Consider the following 23006-nt stretch of genomic DNA (forward strand, 5'->3'; position numbering starts at 1 on the left):
GCCTTGAGTCTACAAGTTTTCGTACTTAATCCATCAGCAACATCTAAGTTAAGAAAAGCTTTGCCAAAATGTATGGTACTTCTGAAAACATTTTTGATTTTTTAAAAGTCACACAGTGAGGTATTTTTATTGTCAGTTCCTCTGAAAATTGACTCAAACCAATAATTTTGTCACAATTTCAGTCACTTGAGGAAGAAATACTGTCAACTGCTAAAAGTAGAACTCGTCTATGGTAATTCAGTAGCTCAGTATCAGAATGGCAATATTTGGCCATTTAAAAGTACTTTCATGGATTCTCTGCCAGGTCATTTAAAGTCATTAGAATCAACAATGGTTAAGATGACAGCTTTCCTTGTGTCCCCAAGCCATTTGAGAGAACTTTTAGTTCTATGATGTACATGACAGAATGACAGGGTTGCAAAAATATGGCTTTTAACTGCTACAAATCTGTATGGTGGAAGGATGATAGCTCTATTAAAGCTTTATTATGCCATAATATTTTCATTATATATTTGGGGGAAAGGTGCATTGTATTTCTTATTAAACACAAGCTCACAGAACAATGTATTGGCCATGCTTGACAAGTTCCAGTAGGAAGATCCATACTGTTTATTTAATGCCCCAGTTCTTGCATACATAAGGGATTCCTGCAAAGCTCTCCTGTAACATGAGCAAGTATTGCATTCATTTCAGACATGTGGATTCAGCATACCCATATATGGCTCAAAAGTAGATATTTTCATATGAGCAATTGGTAGATTTTAAGACTGTAAGATTGAAGTCACCTGTTTCTTCTTTTGTATGACATAAAGTTTAACAATAGGTGAGATATATGAAATATAAGAGGATGTTGAGTTGCTAGACAACTTTGCAGCTCTTGACAGATGTCTCTTAAACCATTTTTAGTATACCAGGATAATAATATGACGTCCATTCTCAGTTAGCACAATGTGAATATTATTTGCTTGTTTATTTTGCAAGCCACCCATCCTCAATCAGGCTTAGAGTAGTATACAACATTAATTAAAACATCACTAGGTCAATAAATTTCACAATGTGTCTTATTGCCATTAATTCCACTGATACTGCTTTGTCTGTTGACAAGCCCCAATCTCTGTGCTGATCAAAAACCAACTGTAGGGAAACATTTTTGCAGGTAGGATCATGGTTGGGTCAACTAAAATGTGCCACAAACTGAAAGCAGGAACTAAAACTGCATGAAGATAGTCAGAGGTGTATTGGGGGGGATGGCGCCCAGGGACAACACCTGCTCTGGGTGCCCCCCCACCCCCTGTATTGGGAGATGGGGCTTGAGGGCAGCTTCGATGGGCACCGCAGCATCAGGTCGGCTCCTGGGCCAGCCTGCTGCTAAGGCACCCATCAAAGTCCCCCTGCCTCCCTGCAGGCTGCCTACTGACCTCCCCAGGCCCTGGAGAAGGCAGAAGCCAGCCTGCAGGGAGGTGGGTGAGGGCAAAGCACTGAAGCAGATACCTGTCGGGGGAGAGTCCTCTCACCTGCGCAGTTGGGCCCAGCCTCTCCCACAGCATGCAAGGCCTCTCCCCCACCAGGGGATTGCGCCGGTGTGAAAGGCCTCCCAGCCGCATGGCTGAGCCCAGCCTTGGGAGCTGGCGAGTGGTGCCCCAGCATGGGGGGAGCCTCTGGTCACCGGCTGGGTTGCCACACCGCAAGAGAGGTTGGGCGCGGGGACCCGGCCAGTGTCCAGTGCCCAGCGCCTCCCACATGACCCAAAGGTGTGCGCCTGGGGACATGGGTTACCCCATGTTCCTATAGCCGGTATGCCGCTGAAGATAGCTTCATCTGACAAAAGTAATGATATAATCCAAATATTGATAAATTATAGATGTATAAGCAGTATATTGCATTGCTAACATTTAGAGGAGATCGTGCTCCTCAGCTGTAAAATGTAAAAAAGGACCAGGCACAGTCCAACGATAAGCTGTGTATTGCTGACATGGAATGGAATGGAAGTTTTAAGCAGGTAAGTAATACTGAAGTCTATGAAGAATATTTTCTCCTCACTGCTTCTGCATTCACAGATTCCATCTATAAATGTTTTAAATAGTTCAAAATGTATTGTTGTTTTTATGTTCACCATCTTGGGAAAGGTGGCATAAAAATGTTTCATAGTATAGGACTCACAAAGACTTACAATGGGCAACTCCTTGCCCCCTCAGCCACTATTCCTTTTTCCCCTTGCTGCTTACTTCTCTCTCCTCTCCCAGCTACTTTTATCTGCCCTCCCCCATCTTCAGTATTCTTTGCTTTCCTCCTTCAGGCAGGCTCTACTTTGGAAAACTATGGCCAGGTGTATGGTGTGGGCTGCAGGCCTGACCCAGTTTTGTGGTAGGGGACCTGATTTTCCCTGTATCCCCTTCTCCACACTATTTCTTTTTTCCTCATACAGGCAACTTCCATATCCCCACTTTTCCTTGCTTCTTTCTCTACTTTTCACTCACCCACCAATTTACCTTTATCCAGAGGTGGAGCGAGGGGAAACTGCGCCCAGGGCATGCGCGCACCCTGCACTGAAGCAAGATTCTTTGCAGGAAGATTTCTTGCATCAAAGGAGGTCGCACCATTAATGGAATAGAACTTTTTGAAGCAACCCCAGATCAATCGGTTATGAGGCCAATATAGTCACCACTAGAAAGCAGTGACTCTTGTTTATGGGTAAGTCTACACATAATATCTGTTTTTGTGAAAATGCTTTCAGAGACAAAACGAAATTGGTTTCTTTCATCATTTGGACCACATAATCCTTTTTTGGACCATGGAGATTTGCTAACAGGTCTGGCAGAAGGTCATCATCTACAGACCAAATATGGTTGCATTGTGATTCCTAAAGTATTATTATTATTATTATTATTATTATTATTATTATTATTATTATTATTATTATTATTATTATTATTATTATTATTGTTGTTGTTGTTGTTGTTGTTGTTGTTGTTGTTGTTGTTGTTGTTGTTGTTGTTGTTGTTAATTACATTTGTATACCGCCCTACCCCCGAAGGGCTCAGTATTTAAGATAGGGTACACTTATTTAAGATAGGGTACACTTCAAGAAAGTAAACACAAGGAGATTTAAAACTATCATACATACTATAGCCTACCCATATCACCTGTGCTTTCTACACTGCAAAACTGATTTTCCAACTCAGGTAGCAAATCTGAGGTGAAAAGTGATATCCTCAATAAAATAGCAACCTCAGTAAAGTAGCAGCAACAAGGCAGAACCACATCAGCATGGACTGTGAAAAACCAGGGCAAACAGAAGTTATGTTCAGAGAGGAGAAGCAGCAGCAGTAAGTGTAGGTGAGAGTGCTTGGGCTCGAAATAGACTAATATGTAACAACATTTTGAAAAATACGCCTTGGATGACTGAAGTATTATTTAATTGTCATTACCAAAACTTCTTGCTCCATTGTCATTTCTTGAGAGTGGAAGGGAACAACAGATGTTAAAGGGAGGTATACAACTTGCAGCATAGCCTCATTACTGGCCGTTGCTGGGGTGAATAATAACATTCTTTTATTAATACCTAATTCCATGTGCTGCCAGCAATATGGGAATAACTTGGAATTAAGAAAAAAGTGCTTTTCTACATCCTGTCCTTGTTTGTTTGTTTTTTAAAAAGAAAATTAAGGAAGTTCCTCACACCCTTGGCCGGTCTGACCACTCTTGGCCATCAAGTAAGTTTTATCACAGACCTCAGAATGGGAAGAAGATCGGGTTCCAGCACCCAGCTTCTCTTCCTTCTCAGAACTGGCTATCTCTAGTGTTCTCTCTCTTTGTCCCAGATTCTGTTCATAGTCCTTCCTTCCTCACTGGTCAGAGTTTCCTCTTTTGTATGACTTCTTGGACCTGCTCCTTTCCAGGCTTGGACACAGTATGACCCTAGTACAAACCCACCTGGTGGGGATAAAACAAAAGAAGATGGGCTCTCTGTTTCCTTGAGCTGTTCTGCCTTCAGATCCCTTATATGCCAGCCAGGAACTGAAAAGAATGGTCTCTTCCTCCCATTTCACACTCTGGTCTGCCAGTGCTTGGCCCTGACCTGTTCCTACCCCCAGCAGTCACTGCCAGGTTACCTGGTATCCTTGTCTGCCTTTTTGAAGTTACTGTTACCTCTGGTCTCCCCTTTTCCCTCCCTGTCAGGCCTTTTCCTGCTCCCCACAGTCTCCAGCACATGGTCACCAGGTGATGGCATCAGCATCAGCCTTGCCAAGATGCCATCTTGCTCATGGGAGCCATCACTTCCTTTGCCCAGTCACCACCGCTGCTGACTCCTTGCTTGGCTCCTACTGGCAAGTGTGCTGTAGGTGACTAGGAGGCTGACTCTCATCCATTGGGAATTGGGAATGTGCTAAGCCCCAGCACCAGACACATATGTAACCTAGATTGATCATATTGCTCACCATCACAAAAAAATTGAGAAGAATAATTCTCTTTGGAAAGTTGCACTTCCTCATCAAACAAGGTAAATTGCTTGGCACTTCAGCGGTGCCCCTCTCTGGGCAAATAGCAACTTCAAGGGATTATTTAAGACTGGAAAATCAGCATTGGGAAAGGAGAGCGTGAATACAAATAGCACCAATACAAGCAATGGCCATTCCTCTATTGCACACATTTCCCAGCATCTTGCCTAATCTAGCTCACAATTGTAGAAATCAAATGTTTGTCCATTCAACAGACATACTCTTAAGAACATAAGAACATAAGAACAAGCCAGCTGGATCAGACCAGAGTCCATCTAGTCCAGCACTCTGCTACTCGCAGTGGCCCACCAGGTGCCTTTGGGAGCTCACATGTAGGATGTGAACGCAATGGCCTTCTGCGGCTGTTGCTCCCGTGCACCTGGTCTGTTAAGGCACTTGCAATCTCAGATCAAAGAGGATCAAGATTGGTAGCCATAAATCGACTTCTCCTCCATAAATCTGTCCAAGCGCCTTTTAAAGCTATCCAGGTTAGTGGCCATCACCACCTCCTGTGGCCATCACCACCTCCTGTGGCAGCATATTCCAAACACCAATCACACGTTGCGTGAAGTATGACCTCCACTAAATACCAGGATTGGGACACAGAGACAGGTAATGACAAACCACCTGGCTGAACGGCTGAAGTCTCTTGCCTTGACAACACCACCAGGGGTTACCATAACTTGATTTGATAGCGAAAAACAGAGGGCAAGTTTCGCGATCGGACAAAAAGGAGCCGCATTACGATGATGTCGTAGAATAGCAAGCGCGATCCAGCAAAAAAGCTGCTCTTCGCACAGACAGGTGGAGCTGCGTGTGTCAGGCGCCCCGCAGACATGTGACGGTTCACACGGAAGCGCTGCGGAAGCGGCGTCTCGGCACGCTCCGTTGCAGCTGCGCACTCGCGAAGCAGCGCGATTGGCTGATGTGACTGCCCTGATGTCCGGCCCGTCCCCCATCTGTCATTGCCTCCCCTCCCAGCTACTGTCAGTCCCAGTTCATGTTACCTGTGAGACCAGAGTGTGTATGGGCAGCCACCATTGGCACAGGCGACATGGATCTGGGAAAGCTGCTTGACCATGCAGGGAAATCACACCAGGGACAAACGTGTGTGTGTGTGGGGGGGACGGTGACCAAGCTTTGGCCTTTTGGCGGTCGCCACATTGTTGAGAACGGCTCTGTAGGGATGGCGGCGGTCTACGCGCGACTCGCGGCGTCGGTTAACGTCACATGTGGAAAAAGAGCCGCTTCCTGGCGTTTTGAATACGGCGTCTTCGCGCCGATTAAGTGTTTTCGCGACGGCGCGACTACGCACCTCCGCCGCTATGCGTGCGAATGCTCTCGCTCTGACGTTTCTTTTCCTGTTTCCACGACGTCATATTTTGCCCGTGCGGAAACGGCCAGAGAGAGCATAAGTCAGTCTTTGCTAACCTGTACCATGCATTAGAGCGCATCTAAATTTCTGATCATAGCAACACATCAGCAAAATTAAGAACTAGAAGCACCTTGTCCTATAACACAATGTTGGAAAATGAATATTGGAACACTATACTGGCTTAATACCAAATAAGGGGTTTGTGCATTGAAAACAGGTCTATAAAGAAGGACTTATGATCCAATAAGCCAAGCATAGCCACCAGCCATGTATTATGGCAAAATCGGGTTTATTGAGCCCCTGATGACCAGTAGGATGGGTATGGCTTACTGAACGCAAATGCTGATTATCTAATTTAAGTCATTTAATCATAGGGTTGTGCTGAATATCTCCTGGAAAAAGAATAAATTAAAAATTGGGAATGCAAATGAAAATTCCCAGCAGGTGGATCTTGCCAAGAGAAACACAGGTAAAAGACCCTGATGACCCCAGAGAACCAATCTGAAGCTATGCTACTGTGAAATAGAATCTGGCTAGTAAAACATGCTGAAGACGTGAGGAATTCTGTCTGCAGTGGAGTGTGTACCTAAGGATTAATAAACTACTTGGTGGGGCTGACAGCCTGGAGTATGGCCTCAGGCTGTTAACCTACAAATGACTGCTAATCCCCAGGAACCTGTGGCAAGGTTATTAACGATGTTATAAGATAGGCAGAAGGCAAGGGCACACAGTGAATGTAACAGATGGGCATGACATTTTCTCTCAGGAGGTAACACTACTGGTTAGTACAGGTAAGCTCTTTCTATTCAGCAGGATTCCTGGAACAATTTCTCAAACAGGATGTTTACATTTCTCATAAATATTATTTAAATTAAGAGCATGCAATTAATCCAAAGAAAAACGTTCTTCCTATTCTCGACATTCTTCAAACGGACAGCTGCATAAACTGAATTAAACCTGAAAATCCACCCACTCAGAAGTCTTATTCTTCCCCTTCTCCTGTTTCTTTCAATTTTTGGTATTGTAAGCCACTGGGAGTTCTTTCAGGGGAGAAGAAGAAATAATGTAATAGAAATAATTTAATTAACTAATTGAGTTACTGTTGTCTTCTGAACGACCCAGAACCAAGAAGATTATAGCCGTCTTAGACATGTAAGCTCAGCTGGGATTGCCAATTTGGGTTGGGAAATTTCTAGAAATTTGGGAGTGGAGACAGGTGGAACCTGGAGCCGGTAGAATTTGGGGAGCAATCTCAGTGAGGCAAAATGCCATAGATTATACCCTATCACTCTCTTCTAATCCTCCCAAACAATCCTTATTTCTTTCATTTTATCAGAACCGATGGGGAGACTGGGAGGTGGCACGGATATGGGGGGCACTGCCAGCAATTGCGTGACATCACTGCAAAACCTGAAAGAGAAGTGGCACATTCTTAGGAATTGCTGGAAATGCTATAGTAAAACTTTTATGGCAAAACCTTAGAGTTTCTGACAATTCCTAGAGAGTACTAAAATCATATCCAGGTTGTTCCTGGAATTAATATCACACTGTTGCCAACATTTTTAAAAAATATTATGTTTCTTAAAACAGGAGCTGAGGGGAAAGGATTCCCCATCCCTGGTGGACTTGGCAGTCCTATTAGAACCTGCACTGACCTAGATAGTACTGGCTGTGTTTTCTGCTACAGTCACTCCCTCTATTTAGCTCTAGTTGCTACAATATAACACTTTTTTTGTAGAATAATAATTTGCTACGCCTCATTTCACGCAGTTGTTGGTAAGCACAGCCACCTGTCAGAGTAGTATTTTGTAATATAATTTTAATTTTATATTTCTATTTATACCCCGCCCTCTCCATTTTAAGGGCTCAGGGCAGTGAACAATAACAAATGTTTACATAATAATAAAACAGCAATAAAAAAAATCCCACAGGACCCCTGAACTCACACACTTGCACATACAAATATACTAGATTGCCAGCTTTTTAAAAAAAGATGGTGAAGAAGCCAACAAGTAGTTTAAAAAGGATGAGACAATACCCAATAGAAACAAACACAATAAAGTCGTCAGTAAAAATGAACAACAGCACTATGCTGCGTACATATTGTTGGAATGATACATATTTCCTGAAAGAACAGTTTAAGACAAAGTGGCGGAAGATTCACAGGATAGGTGGCACTTTGATACAGAAATGCAACGTCTTAATTTAGATCCAGGGGTCTTCAAACCAATGGCTTCCTCAGATAGTTCGGCGAACTACAATTCCCATCAGCCCTGCTACTTGGCCATGCTGGCAGAGGCTGATGGGAATTGTAGTTCTTGAACATCTGGAGGGCCATAGTTTGAAGACCTGCGCTGGTTCCTGTTCGATCGGTGCCTAGGATTTGTTCCGGAAGCGTAGCACCAAGGGGGTGGGGCGTGCATGATGCACCACACGAGTGCCGTGGCAGGGACACAGGGCGCACGCATGCCCCAGGCGCAGTTCCCCCCTGCTACAGTCCTGGGATTATCTCATAATGAAATGAGAATTATGAACTGATGTGGCAATCCATAAAAAGGAATTGCAGTGAAATTTGACCAACGTTAGAGGAAAGTTTGCAGACACTGTGGACGGTCAATAAGACAAATAAGTGGATTTTCGATCAGCCTGAACTCTCCCTAGAAGCTAAAATGACTAGACTGAGATTATTGTACTTTGGTCACATTATGAGAAGACAGGAGTCACTAGAAAATATAATAATGCTAGGAAAAGTGGAAGGCAGCAGGAAAAGCGGAAAGTCAAACATTTGATGGATTGACTATATAAAGGAAGCCAAAGCCCTTGGTTTGAAAGACCCTGAGAAAGACCTGAGAAAGACCTGCTAACTATAGGATGCTCTAAAGGACATTAATTCACAGGGTCACCACAAGTCGGAAGCAACATGCAGCATTTAACACACACATACAACTCCTTAGGGATACTGAGGGGAAGAGAATTCCTTAAAAGGCTAAGGAGGTTTCTTGGTCAACATTTGATCAGTGTTCGATCAATGAAAGTCACACAACGTTCCATGAAAACAAAAGGTTACATTGTGCATTAACCTTCTTGCTGGAAAAATCTGATTTCAACCCATTTAATCGGAATTATTTATAGTATGATTTCATACTCCAGCCTCTGAGTGAGCATTATAACCCCTTGCTAAAACCTTGGTCTGAGTAATGTGGTCCCTCTATTTACCACACTTGGCTGTTGCTTCAGACCACCTTTCCCCTAATGTTAGCCACAAAAGCAAAACACTGAATACCGAACATTCATGACCATGGCATACAGCTTAATGAGTGTTGTTTTTCTCTCCAATTTGAATTCTTGTAATTCAGCCATATTTTTTTTAAAAACCCAGAATGATACTTAATTTCCAGGAAATGAATTTTACTGAGAGCTGGAATTATTGCTTAATTTAAAAAAATAATTGATGATGTGTTTAGTGGCCATTTGCTCATCCATTCTCCTCACCTGTATCATTTTTTCTTCCTCACACTCCCATATCATTCTTATAAATGCTCCTACCTTACATGACAAGGTATTCCTGTACTTTTAAAAATATTAGAAGGGGCAGAGTACAGCCCTATTCTGTACTTTCTGGAAAGCATCCGTAAATGTTCCCTGTATTGTGTTTTTCATTCTGAGCTAAAAAGGCTGGGGTAAATCATGAGGTAAATGGAGGGCAAATGTTGCTGCTTGGCTACTTGCATCTCAGATGAGCAGGAAAGTACCAGTTGGTATGTCTGATGCTGATAGTCATTTTCCATGAGGTAGACTGCAGGACAGGTAAACAAGATAAGAACGGCACCTTAAGGAATGTTTTTAACTGCTAAAAATCAGATTTACAGCATTCGGAATGCTTGATATAGATTATAATGTTTAATTAAAAAAAAGAAAATGTCAAAGATTCAAGTGAGTTTGGATGTCACATGCTTTAGCCTGAATTTCAGAAGCTTGGAGGTACTCCGCATATCTTAAAAGGCTACATTATTATGTGGTCAGCGCTACTGCAAAGTGCTTATTTGCTTACACTAGAGCTATGTACCAAAACAGTTTGCTTTGATCTAACAAGAACACCTTTTATATTTGTAGATCAAAGCGAGCTACTTTCCTATACTATCCACCCTTTGAATAGCCTTGCCAAGAACATCATTTAGGAAATTAAGTAAAGGTGAAAGGAGAACAAAGGCAACAACTGGACACCACAATTCAAAGCAAGGAGGAGAGATATCAGCATTAAAATCTTAACTTTCTTACTTCAAGTAAGAGATCTGGTGACACTCCGATCTCTTGTGTTGATTGAGTAGAAGTTGACAACTTTGAACCAGATTAAAATGGGGGAGAAAAGAAGGTGCATATTCACTGGTTATACAAACATTTAGATTTGTTTCCATGATAGAATGTATACCACATTTTCTTGTAGTATAATTATGTGAATAGTAACAGGTTTGGTAACTTGAAGTATGGTATGCAAGTAAACCAATTACATTGGAGTTCTTGAACTTTTCACGTGATATTTTATAGGTTTTATTAGAACAGAGTTTACTCTCAAGTGAATGAGTACTGGATTGCAGTCGTTCTGCTGAAATCTGAATCATAAAGTGCTGGATGTACAGTGATGTAATACTGAATCAACTACTAGAGGGAACAAAACATGTGCAGAAAAGGGAACCCCCTCCCAAAAAAAACATGGGACACAGAAAATGAGAATGGGGAGGAGCCACTGAACTGCACTGTAAATATTCTGTAAAGCATTATTAATAGTTATATTCACTTTATTTTTTATTTAAAATATTTGTTGGCCACCTTTCTACTCAACTTATGGTCCACAAGGTAGCAACAATCAAAATATTTAAACAGTATATAACATCCAGATGTATATATGTCAAATATTTAGAACAATTAAATAAAACAGGAATTGGGGCGAGGAAATTGGCCATCCTAAGTGTATCACAAGTGTATCACAAATTCAATCCAGGGATACACTGTGCCATAGAGAGAAACACATCTTATCGTGATATGCCTCTGAAGATGCCAGCTATAGATGTAGGTGAAAAGTTAGGAGCAAGAACTACCAGATCATGGCCACACATTCTGGAAAACCCACAACAACCAGTTGATTCCAGCCATTCCAGTACATATTTGCAGATCTACTCACATACCTGTGATTCTCAGAATTCTATAAGAGGATGCCATGACAGTTAAACCAATTTAGAAAACTGACCTGGATTTTTTAAAATCCCTACTTCATAATTGTTTCAGTTTGCACCTGACACTCACACAGTTTCCAGCAATAATTTCAGTCTTCCAGACTTACGACTCAAAGTTAGTTAGGAATGCATTCCTGAAGGAACAGTTTTTAAATAGTATACTGAGGGAGCTTGCACTTCGTCATTTATTCTGTAAGTACAATTACGTTATTTGACGGCACTCCCTACAAATCTTGCGGAAAGCATCATCCTTAGGACTGCAGCCAGGGTATATTGGTATTCTCTTCTCATATTTCAGTGCCTCCTTATCACTCCAGTATTTGAACTATTTTTTAAAAATTGATTATTAGAAGCACACATACCTTACCTTCTACAGGTTGTATGATTGGCATTTTTTAAAACTAATTTTCAGCTAAACTTTAAGCACTCCTAAAGGCATATGGACTTTGATTCAAAAGAGGCAGAGGCACTGTGCTGATGCAAAGCTGCATGTTCTGAAATAATCTGTCCATTTCCACAGGCCCCTCACTTCACTGTTGCGGTTGTACGTTAAAGCAGATATTTGTTATACACCAACTATTTCCTCAGATCCTGACTTTGACGTCACTGGAATCAGATTGCAGCATTTTCCAATGATGAATTGACAAGCACTATGCAGCACATGTATGTGTGTTTTGCTAATTAAATGTGTTGTTTCTATATTCAGAGGAACAAGAGAACAGCAGTATTTTCCCTCCAGGCTTAAATGGAAATCGCTCCATCGGAAAGTCACAAGCTAGAAGCTACAGAACACTTTGCTCACATAACTTAATAAAGCAAAGAAAAAGTAGGGGAAAGTAGAATAATGTGGCAATCTATCACACTGTTGTAGAGTGCTATGAATCAGCTCTTGAACATTTTAACAGTGCAATTCTTAACAGAGTTATACCCTCTTTCAATGGACTTAGAAGGGGTACCTCTGCTTAGAACTGAACTATAAAATACAGTTATTTCATGGCACTGATAATATCCCCATGATTCTGTGAGATATAATATTTATTCGTTATTGAGAGTCAAGTAAGTAAGATATAGTGTATTGTCGAAGGCTTTCACGGCCGGAATCACTTGGGTACTGTGTGGTTTCTGGGCTGCATGGCCGTGTTCTAGCAGCATTCTCTCCTGATGTTTCGCCTGCATCTGTGGCTGGTATCCTCTGAAGATGCCAGCCACAGATGCAGGCGAAACGTCAGGAGAGAATGCTGCTAGAACATGGCCAAACAGCCCGGAAACCACACAGCCTCAAAATAAGATATAGTGGCTAGGGCCAGAGTCTAACATTTTTGAGCCTGGTACCCATGCTATGGTATGGCATGGTGGGCACAGTAACAAAATGGCTGCCACAAAATAGCTATCACAGAAGGCGGAGCCAGCCACAAAATTATTGCTACAACTCAGCTTCACTAATACAGTGCAGATCCTTGAGCTGACGTGACAACTACTGCCAAAGCAACATTTTTTAAAAATCAAAAACATCTGCACAGCTAGTAAAATCTCAGTATCAATCAAAAGCCTTGCTGGGCAAAAGCCCTACCAGGCCTCACCCACTTCCTAAAAACACTTGGTGGGCACCAGAAAAAGGTGCCAGCAGGTGCCATGGCACCTAAAAGCTCCATATTTGGACCTTTAGGTCTAAGGCAGGGGTAGGGAACCTGCGGCTCTCCAGATGTTCAGGAACTACATGTAAGGAATTCCATAGACGCAGAAATAAAAGGCTTTGGTAGTGACCCCACCCCCATGCACTCAAGGTTACTTCACCATCAACACCATTGAATCCTTTACACTACAATTCCCATCAGCCCCTACCAGCATGGCCAATTGGCCATTACCCCCCCCCCCCCCCACCCCCCCCCCCCCCTACCTCTCCCCCCCCCCACCCCCCCCCCCCCCCCCCCCCCCCCCCCCCACCCCCTCTTTCCCCCCCCAACCCTCCTCCCCCCCCACCGTCCCCCCCCCCCACCCCCCCCCCCCCCCACCCCCCCCCCCCCCCACCCCCCCCCCCCCCCACCCCCCCCCCCCCCCACCCCCCCCCCCCCCCACCCCCCCCCCCCCCCACCCCCCCCCCCCCCCACCCCCCCCCCCCCCCACCCCCCCCCCCCCCCACCCCCCCCCCCCCCCACCCCCCCCCCCCCCCACCCCCCCCCCCCCCCACCCCCCCCCCCCCCCACCCCCCCCCCCCCCCACCCCCCCCCCCCCCCACCCCCCCCCCCCCCCACCCCCCCCCCCCCCCACCCCCCCCCCCCCCCACCCCCCCCCCCCCCCACCCCCCCCCCCCCCCACCCCCCCCCCCCCCCACCCCCCCCCCCCCCCACCCCCCCCCCCCCCCACCCCCCCCCCCCCCCACCCCCCCCCCCCCCCACCCCCCCCCCCCCCCACCCCCCCCCCCCCCCACCCCCCCCCCCCCCCACCCCCCCCCCCCCCCACCCCCCCCCCCCCCCACCCCCCCCCCCCCCCACCCCCCCCCCCCCCCACCCCCCCCCCCCCCCACCCCCCCCCCCCCCCACCCCCCCCCCCCCCCACCCCCCCCCCCCCCCACCCCCCCCCCCCCCCACCCCCCCCCCCCCCCACCCCCCCCCCCCCCCACCCCCCCCCCCCCCCACCCCCCCCCCCCCCCACCCCCCCCCCCCCCCACCCCCCCCCCCCCCCACCCCCCCCCCCCCCCACCCCCCCCCCCCCCCACCCCCCCCCCCCCCCACCCCCCCCCCCCCCCACCCCCCCCCCCCCCCACCCCCCCCCCCCCCCACCCCCCCCCCCCCCCACCCCCCCCCCCCCCCACCCCCCCCCCCCCCCACCCCCCCCCCCCCCCACCCCCCCCCCCCCCCACCCCCCCCCCCCCCCACCCCCCCCCCCCCCCACCCCCCCCCCCCCCCACCCCCCCCCCCCCCCACCCCCCCCCCCCCCCACCCCCCCCCCCCCCCACCCCCCCCCCCCCCCACCCCCCCCCCCCCCCACCCCCCCCCCCCCCCACCCCCCCCCCCCCCCACCCCCCCCCCCCCCCACCCCCCCCCCCCCCCACCCCCCCCCCCCCCCACCCCCCCCCCCCCCCACCCCCCCCCCCCCCCACCCCCCCCCCCCCCCACCCCCCCCCCCCCCCACCCCCCCCCCCCCCCACCCCCCCCCCCCCCCACCCCCCCCCCCCCCCACCCCCCCCCCCCCCCACCCCCCCCCCCCCCCACCCCCCCCCCCCCCCACCCCCCCCCCCCCCCACCCCCCCCCCCCCCCACCCCCCCCCCCCCCCACCCCCCCCCCCCCCCACCCCCCCCCCCCCCCACCCCCCCCCCCCCCCACCCCCCCCCCCCCCCACCCCCCCCCCCCCCCACCCCCCCCCCCCCCCACCCCCCCCCCCCCCCACCCCCCCCCCCCCCCACCCCCCCCCCCCCCCACCCCCCCCCCCCCCCACCCCCCCCCCCCCCCACCCCCCCCCCCCCCCACCCCCCCCCCCCCCCACCCCCCCCCCCCCCCACCCCCCCCCCCCCCCACCCCCCCCCCCCCCCACCCCCCCCCCCCCCCACCCCCCCCCCCCCCCACCCCCCCCCCCCCCCACCCCCCCCCCCCCCCACCCCCCCCCCCCCCCACCCCCCCCCCCCCCCACCCCCCCCCCCCCCCACCCCCCCCCCCCCCCACCCCCCCCCCCCCCCACCCCCCCCCCCCCCCACCCCCCCCCCCCCCCACCCCCCCCCCCCCCCACCCCCCCCCCCCCCCACCCCCCCCCCCCCCCACCCCCCCCCCCCCCCACCCCCCCCCCCCCCCACCCCCCCCCCCCCCCACCCCCCCCCCCCCCCACCCCCCCCCCCCCCCACCCCCCCCCCCCCCCACCCCCCCCCCCCCCCACCCCCCCCCCCCCCCACCCCCCCCCCCCCCCACCCCCCCCCCCCCCCACCCCCCCCCCCCCCCACCCCCCCCCCCCCCCACCCCCCCCCCCCCCCACCCCCCCCCCCCCCCACCCCCCCCCCCCCCCACCCCCCCCCCCCCCCACCCCCCCCCCCCCCCACCCCCCCCCCCCCCCACCCCCCCCCCCCCCCACCCCCCCCCCCCCCCACCCCCCCCCCCCCCCACCCCCCCCCCCCCCCACCCCCCCCCCCCCCCACCCCCCCCCCCCCCCACCCCCCCCCCCCCCCACCCCCCCCCCCCCCCACCCCCCCCCCCCCCCACCCCCCCCCCCCCCCACCCCCCCCCCCCCCCACCCCCCCCCCCCCCCACCCCCCCCCCCCCCCACCCCCCCCCCCCCCCACCCCCCCCCCCCCCCACCCCCCCCCCCCCCCACCCCCCCCCCCCCCCACCCCCCCCCCCCCCCACCCCCCCCCCCCCCCACCCCCCCCCCCCCCCACCCCCCCCCCCCCCCACCCCCCCCCCCCCCCACCCCCCCCCCCCCCCACCCCCCCCCCCCCCCACCCCCCCCCCCCCCCACCCCCCCCCCCCCCCACCCCCCCCCCCCCCCACCCCCCCCCCCCCCCACCCCCCCCCCCCCCCACCCCCCCCCCCCCCCACCCCCCCCCCCCCCCACCCCCCCCCCCCCCCACCCCCCCCCCCCCCCACCCCCCCCCCCCCCCACCCCCCCCCCCCCCCACCCCCCCCCCCCCCCACCCCCCCCCCCCCCCACCCCCCCCCCCCCCCACCCCCCCCCCCCCCCACCCCCCCCCCCCCCCACCCCCCCCCCCCCCCACCCCCCCCCCCCCCCACCCCCCCCCCCCCCCACCCCCCCCCCCCCCCACCCCCCCCCCCCCCCACCCCCCCCCCCCCCCACCCCCCCCCCCCCCCACCCCCCCCCCCCCCCACCCCCCCCCCCCCCCACCCCCCCCCCCCCCCACCCCCCCCCCCCCCCACCCCCCCCCCCCCCCACCCCCCCCCCCCCCCACCCCCCCCCCCCCCCACCCCCCCCCCCCCCCACCCCCCCCCCCCCCCACCCCCCCCCCCCCCCACCCCCCCCCCCCCCCACCCCCCCCCCCCCCCACCCCCCCCCCCCCCCACCCCCCCCCCCCCCCACCCCCCCCCCCCCCCACCCCCCCCCCCCCCCACCCCCCCCCCCCCCCACCCCCCCCCCCCCCCACCCCCCCCCCCCCCCACCCCCCCCCCCCCCCACCCCCCCCCCCCCCCACCCCCCCCCCCCCCCACCCCCCCCCCCCCCCACCCCCCCCCCCCCCCACCCCCCCCCCCCCCCACCCCCCCCCCCCCCCACCCCCCCCCCCCCCCACCCCCCCCCCCCCCCACCCCCCCCCCCCCCCACCCCCCCCCCCCCCCACCCCCCCCCCCCCCCACCCCCCCCCCCCCCCACCCCCCCCCCCCCCCACCCCCCCCCCCCCCCACCCCCCCCCCCCCCCACCCCCCCCCCCCCCCACCCCCCCCCCCCCCCACCCCCCCCCCCCCCCACCCCCCCCCCCCCCCACCCCCCCCCCCCCCCACCCCCCCCCCCCCCCACCCCCCCCCCCCCCCACCCCCCCCCCCCCCCACCCCCCCCCCCCCCCACCCCCCCCCCCCCCCACCCCCCCCCCCCCCCACCCCCCCCCCCCCCCACCCCCCCCCCCCCCCACCCCCCCCCCCCCCCACCCCCCCCCCCCCCCACCCCCCCCCCCCCCCACCCCCCCCCCCCCCCACCCCCCCCCCCCCCCACCCCCCCCCCCCCCCACCCCCCCCCCCCCCCACCCCCCCCCCCCCCCACCCCCCCCCCCCCCCACCCCCCCCCCCCCCCACCCCCCCCCCCCCCCACCCCCCCCCCCCCCCACCCCCCCCCCCCCCCACCCCCCCCCCCCCCCACCCCCCCCCCCCCCCACCCCCCCCCCCCCCCACCCCCCCCCCCCCCCACCCCCCCCCCCCCCCACCCCCCCCCCCCCCCACCCCCCCCCCCCCCCACCCCCCCCCCCCCCCACCCCCCCCCCCCCCCACCCCCCCCCCCCCCCACCCCCCCCCCCCCCCACCCCCCCCCCCCCCCACCCCCCCCCCCCCCCACCCCCCCCCCCCCCCACCCCCCCCCCCCCCCACCCCCCCCCCCCCCCACCCCCCCCCCCCCCCACCCCCCCCCCCCCCCACCCCCCCCCCCCCCCACCCCCCCCCCCCCCCACCCCCCCCCCCCCCCACCCCCCCCCCCCCCCACCCCCCCCCCCCCCCACCCCCCCCCCCCCCCACCCCCCCCCCCCCCCACCCCCCCCCCCCCCCACCCCCCCCCCCCCCCACCCCCCCCCCCCCCCACCCCCCCCCCCCCCCACCCCCCCCCCCCCCCACCCCCCCCCCCCCCCACCCCCCCCCCCCCCCACCCCCCCCCCCCCCCACCCCCCCCCCCCCCCACCCCCCCCCCCCCCCACCCCCCCCCCCCCCCACCCCCCCCCCCCCCCACCCCCCCCCCCCCCCACCCCCCCCCCCCCCCACCCCCCCCCCCCCCCACCCCCCCCCCCCCCCACCCCCCCCCCCCCCCACCCCCCCCCCCCCCCACCCCCCCCCCCCCCCACCCCCCCCCCCCCCCACCCCCCCCCCCCCCCACCCCCCCCCCCCCCCACCCCCCCCCCCCCCCACCCCCCCCCCCCCCCACCCCCCCCCCCCCCCACCCCCCCCCCCCCCCACCCCCCCCCCCCCCCACCCCCCCCCCCCCCCACCCCCCCCCCCCCCCACCCCCCCCCCCCCCCACCCCCCCCCCCCCCCACCCCCCCCCCCCCCCACCCCCCCCCCCCCCCACCCCCCCCCCCCCCCACCCCCCCCCCCCCCCACCCCCCCCCCCCCCCACCCCCCCCCCCCCCCACCCCCCCCCCCCCCCACCCCCCCCCCCCCCCACCCCCCCCCCCCCCCACCCCCCCCCCCCCCCACCCCCCCCCCCCCCCACCCCCCCCCCCCCCCACCCCCCAATTGTAGTTCCTGAACATCTGGAGAGCCGCAGGTTCCCTGCCCCTGCGCTAGCCGATTATATGAATGAAAGTCAAGAATAGCCACTGACTGAAATGAAGAACAGAAATTTACTGAAAGCCCCATGAACCAAGCAGGAGTACAAAAAAAGGTGATTAAAATGAGGACTAAAAGCTGCCACAACAAAGCATTGCATGGTCAATTTCTGAAGAAGATTAAGGACAATTAAAAGACCTGGCTATGGTTAACAACTGGAACTTTGAAAAAGGAAACTGAATCACTGATTTTAGCCACTCAAGAGCAGGCGATTAGGACAAATACAATCAAGGTCAGAACTGAAAAATCCTCTGATGATGCAAAGTGCAGATTGTGCAAGGAAGCCGACACAATTGTAGATCACGAACTCAGCTGCTGCAAAAAGATTGCCCAGACTGAGTGAAAACAAAGGCACAACTCAGTGGCCAAGATGATCCACTGGAATTTATGGAAGAATTACACATCAAGAGGACTAAAAACTGGTGGGAACATCGTTCAGAGAAAGTCTTGGAAAACAAGAAGGTCAAGATCTTGTGGGACTTTCAAATCCAAATAGACAAAGTGTTAGCGCATAATACTCCAGATACCACAGTGATTGAGGACAAGAAAGTGATCATCATCAACTAGCAGTACCTGGTGACAGCATGGTCGATGAAAAAGAACATGAAAAGGTCACTAAACATCATGATTTGAGGATCGAGATTCAGCGACTATGGCATAAACCAGACGAGGTAATCTCAGAGGTAATCGGCATCCAGGGCACCATTCCGAAAACACTAGAGCTGCACTTGAAACACATTCAAATCGACAAATTTACATATGTCAAATTAAAAAGGCAGCACTGCTGGAATATGCTGAATACTACATCAATGTCCGAGGTCTCTGGGTGCAGCTTGAATTGTAACGAAAGGCCAACAACCAGCTAAAGAATGGGCAGCTGTGATATTAAACAAAATTAAATGATGATGATGATGATGTAAAAACCATATGCCTTTAGGTTGCTTGGAGTTTTAAAAAACAGCCAAACTAACTATGATAATTTAAAGCTCCACGTGTCATGCACCCATGCTTGGTTGGAGATGCAACCTCTTCACAGGTATACTGCATAATATGAACACCTTGGAAAGCAAAATACTTACCTTAGAAGTCTTTGAATGCAAATCAGAGGACACTGCACTGATAAAACAATTTCTTTTTTTCCCCCTTTCCATTGATCTGGTTAGTAAATGACCACTAATGCTAGTAAAACCCTTTTAAGTGAAAATAATTGCAAGGGAAAATCTAGGATCCTTGGCTCCCTGGCTCCCTAAGTGGAAAAGAAAAGTGCAATTATATGTTTTATCGCTAAGCAGCAATCTGTTAGATCTATGCAATTGTCAGGAATAATAGATAAATGTGCCAAAAGTTTAAAAAGAACAGTACGTTAGGGACACTAGGCAGGATCAAACCCACAATGTTCCCACTGTTAGTATATGGCATTGAGACAGTACCAGGAGTATGATAGTCCCTAATTTGCCCAGTCATCAATAACAGGACTCCATCTCCCTAAGTAAATGACATCAGTCTGCAGGGAGTTCTGTAAAATGCATAAAACAGTCATCTAACAAACTCTACAGAAGATAAATGATTCCAGACATTGGACTGCAGCCATTTTCCCACACATGCTATAATGTTTTGTCATCCATATTGGGCCATAATGTTGAGCGTGTGTGCAGGTTTTCCCCCTTCTTCTTCCTAACAGTTTATAGCTATAGTTTGTGCTTCTGACTGAGAGGAGATAGCGAATTACAATAAATGCAACAAAACAGCACTGCTGTTCAAATTGTGGTGTAATTATCTGATGCCAAACAACTTCTAGCACAGTACAACGAACGACATCTTCTGCTTGTTATCTTCACCTCTTTCTAGGAAGTCCCATGCCATAAAGAATTAGACACCCACCACTGAACGTGGTATAATTTATGTTTTGTAGCTTTCACCTGCCACTGTGAAAATGTAACATCAGCTAACATCAGGTTGAGAAGACTGAATGCCCTCTGAATTTCAACTGTACCAAATAAAACAACACAATTATTTCTTCCCAAACATAATCAAGAGATTCCTCTTGATAGTAGTCACAGGAATAGTCTCAAGAAGGGCCACAGAATGTCTTTTGAAATAGCATATTCCTATCTTAAGATAAGTGAAGAAATAACTCAGTCCCAGGTCTCTACGTGCTGTAGCTTGAATTCACACATATTAGCATGCTATACCCCTCCATACCACCACCACAAATGACATTATTCTTTACACACACACCAGTCATGCTTCTGATAATCAATACCAGTGAGATCAACCACAGAAATATTCTTTTTGCATGTGGGAAAGTGGCCGTCAAGTATGATAATCAAAACCGCCCCTACAAAATAGACTGCCAAAAGTTCAAAAAGTTGTTTGCACATAATTTGAACAAGCAGCTCAAGATACGCTTATTTGCCTGTTGAACGTGAACTGAGAGGTTTTAAAGTAAAACAATACCAAGAAGATAAAAACAGACTTTCTTTCCCTGAAAACCGAAGAGCACTTCAAACACCATTAGTTACCGTACTAATAAACACGTACTATAGGATGTAAACTTACTTTGTGCACAAATATATTCTAAGATTCTGCTGTTCCTTGGAACAAAATCTCTTCTTTATTTCATTTTCTGCTTTACTGAGGTCTGTTTAGAATCTGACAGATGGTTTCTCTCTGCCACTGAGCATTCCCTCCTCCTTTTGGTTATCTTTGCCAGCTAATATTTCCCCGATGCTGTCTGCTGGGTTGTGCTCTACATCATTTCTGGTACGATCAATGCCCTGCCTGATTTTAGGTTGGTCTCAAGTCCCGCCTCCTGCTCTTGAAGAAATGAAACTCACAGCTGGACTTCTGCAAACCATCTCTCTTACTACTAGCTGCACGGCTCGGGTAAATTATGCAATTATGCTGCGAAAAGACCTGCCACTCCACTTGAAACTTGAAAAACAATTACTCATCTTAATGAGGTGCACATGAAAGTCGACCTTGTAGTCAAATCAATAATACTGAAAGGTAATGACAGGAGAGTGGTGACCTTCAAGGCTGAAGAGCTGCATCAATGTAATACAGCCCTGTTCCACCCTAATGTGAACATATGGCAACACACACTGCACATTTCATAGTTTGTTATCCTAGAAGAATCTTATACTCTCTGTGCAAAGAGCGATTGGCAATTATTGTTCTGAACAGGTACGCCCTTGCTCTGCTAACAGATGAATCTGAGGATCATTTGCCTTGCCTACTTTTGCCTATTTATAATTGCAGAATGTTTAAAGGGAACCACTGGAAATAGTTGAAACAACCAGCTGGCTGCTTCCTGTTCTGTTCTGCAACTATCCTGATGAGTAATTCAGCCATTAATACATGAAAACAGGAACAAAAGTCAGAATGAGACCACTGGTCCATCTAGCCCAGTACTGTGTACCAGAGGCATAGCAAGGGGGGAAAGCGCCCAGTGTACCAGTGTGTCCTCTGCCCACACCCTGGAACGGCCCTGGAACACCCCCACAGGGGCGTGCGCCTGGTGCGTCATGCCCCCCTTCCCCTTGGAACTATGCCTCTGCTGTGTACACTTAATTAGCAGAAATGCTCTCAGTGCCAGCACTTGCTTCCTGGAATCTTTTCATTTTTGACAATGCGTGGAAATGAACATGGGTCCTTATTTGGGGAAAGGACTGGCAGTACTACTAAGCTATGGTTGAAGAAACCTTTCTTTGTATTGGGAAATTCCTGGAGACTTTGAGGGTGGCAGCAGCCATTTTCTCAGATCTCCAGTCCCTGGACAGCAGCTGAAATCCCAGGAGAGCTCTAGCCACCACCTAGACCAGAGGTGTCCAACTCTGGTGCTTCAGGTGCTCATGGACTACAATACCCATCAGCCCCTGCTGGCATGGCCAATTGGAAATTGTAGTCCATGAACATCTGAAGTGCCAGAGTTGGACACCCCTGACCTAGACATTGGCAGCTTTTGCAGAGTCTAATCTGTAACATGTAAAGGAGATGCCATATCTTGGTGAGTACACACATTCTTTGCATGAGGAAAGTTCCATGTTCCGTTCCTGGCACCTTGAGTTAAAGCGGTAGTTATTCTCAAACTTCTGGAGACCAAGACCCTCTTCTAAACTTACTGTACTTTTTGTGACCTGCTTACAAAGTAAACTCCACATTACTTCACTCCTCAGTATACAATGCAGGAATCCTACATTACCTAGCATAAAACAAGAGCATCCTTTATTTCTCATCTTTAGTATTTATAAATATATAGCATATTTGAGCAACAGACTGTATTTCCCACGTTATTTAGCCCTGGTTAGTACTTGGATGGGAAATCACCAACTTAGCCCAGGGTTGATACACAGTGGCAGGTCATGGCCCACCGCTGTACATCTCTTGCATTGAAAATCCCATGAGGGGTTCCCATGGGTTAGTGGAGTCTCGATGGAATTTACTACTACCACAGAGCCAGACTCAAATTTGTCATCAAGAATCCCAGAATTCCCTATTCCAAGTTCTCCTGTTCCTACTACTCCTTCCTGCCCTTGTGATCCACCAGTGAGAATCACGAGAAACTTTTGGGTCCTGATCCACAGTTTGAGAACAAGAGTTTAAAGAGTCTGTGTTTCAGGGCAGAGAGGGAGGGGGAGAGACAGGAGGGAGGGAGATCTCTGCCTAAGGGTTTGAAAAAGAGACTATCAGTCAGGGCAGACATTTCTATGCTAGAGAGATAAATAGCCTGACTCAATGTAAAGCAAATTTATATTTGCTGTGAATCTTTCTGAGAATGGTGGAGTATAATTCTGGTAAAATAAAATATACCAGATACATTTTTCGTATTTACATTTGTTGCCATGGTAACATTGCCTTTACCCACTTTTCAGGATACTTCTTTACAAGAAAATTACAGGAAAATTAAGGTGGAAAGAAGCCCTACATAAGGCCATGTAC

At 53.2% G+C, this 23006-nt stretch overlaps 1 protein-coding gene across 4 annotated transcripts in view; it reads right to left on the minus strand.

The window, feature by feature from the left end:
- STARD13 (StAR related lipid transfer domain containing 13) overlaps nt 1-23006 on the minus strand; it is a 157960-nt gene that overhangs the window by 51033 nt on the left and 83921 nt on the right. The window contains exon 1 of one of the 4 annotated variants that reach the window (XM_048494203.1): nt 20625-20808. The exons of the other annotated variants lie outside the window; for them this stretch is intronic. The gene's annotated coding sequence lies outside the window, so the exon portion shown is untranslated. Of the gene's footprint in view, nt 1-20624; nt 20809-23006 lie in introns of those variants that run through there. 4 annotated transcript variants of the gene reach the window in all.

This window comes from Sphaerodactylus townsendi, linkage group LG04, assembly GCF_021028975.2.
Source record: "Sphaerodactylus townsendi isolate TG3544 linkage group LG04, MPM_Stown_v2.3, whole genome shotgun sequence".
Taxonomy (NCBI): domain Eukaryota; kingdom Metazoa; phylum Chordata; class Lepidosauria; order Squamata; family Sphaerodactylidae; genus Sphaerodactylus; species Sphaerodactylus townsendi.